The sequence below is a fragment of the Volvox carteri genome (genome assembly GCF_000143455.1).
Source record: "Volvox carteri f. nagariensis unplaced genomic scaffold VOLCAscaffold_40, whole genome shotgun sequence".
Lineage (NCBI taxonomy): Eukaryota > Viridiplantae > Chlorophyta > Chlorophyceae > Chlamydomonadales > Volvocaceae > Volvox > Volvox carteri.
In genome coordinates, this window is record NW_003307583.1 from 740,924 (window position 1) to 741,610 (window position 687).

Consider the following 687-nt stretch of genomic DNA (forward strand, 5'->3'; position numbering starts at 1 on the left):
GTACAGATACACACACATGTACAGATACACACACATGTACAGATACACACACACATGTACAGATACACACACACATGTACAGATACACACACACATGTACAGATACACACACACATGTACAGATACACACACACATGTACAGATACACACACATGTACAGATACACACACACATGTACAGATACACACACACATGTACAGATACACACACACATGTACAGATACACACACACATGTACAGATACACACACACATGTACAGATACACACACACATGTACAGATACACACACACATGTACAGATACACACACACATGTACAGATACACGTGTAAATAGTGCTGCATCGCATCATGGATTGTTTCTTAGTGCAACTTTATGATGCGATGTTAGTGTTTGCGTGGCTCTTGGCTACCGTGGTGGTGTAGGTGCTTCCGCTGCCTCACCCTCACCCTCACCCTCACCCTCACCCTCACCCTCACCCTCACCCTCACCCTCACCCTCACCCTCACCCTCACCCTCACCCTCACCCTCACCCTCACCCTCACCCTCACCCTCACCCTCACCCTCACCCTCACCCTCACCCTCACCCTCACCCTCACCCTCACCCTCACCCTCACCCTCACCCTCACCCTCACCCTCACCCTCACCCTCACCCTCACCCTCACCCTCACCCTCACCCTTTCCCTT

The 687-nt window shown here is 50.7% G+C and overlaps 1 protein-coding gene across 1 annotated transcript in view; it reads left to right on the forward strand.

The window, feature by feature from the left end:
• VOLCADRAFT_94905 (uncharacterized protein) overlaps positions 1 to 687 on the forward strand; it is a gene marked incomplete at both ends in the record, with an annotated part of 30,131 nt that overhangs the window by 19,307 nt on the left and 10,137 nt on the right. The window lies entirely within an intron of this gene.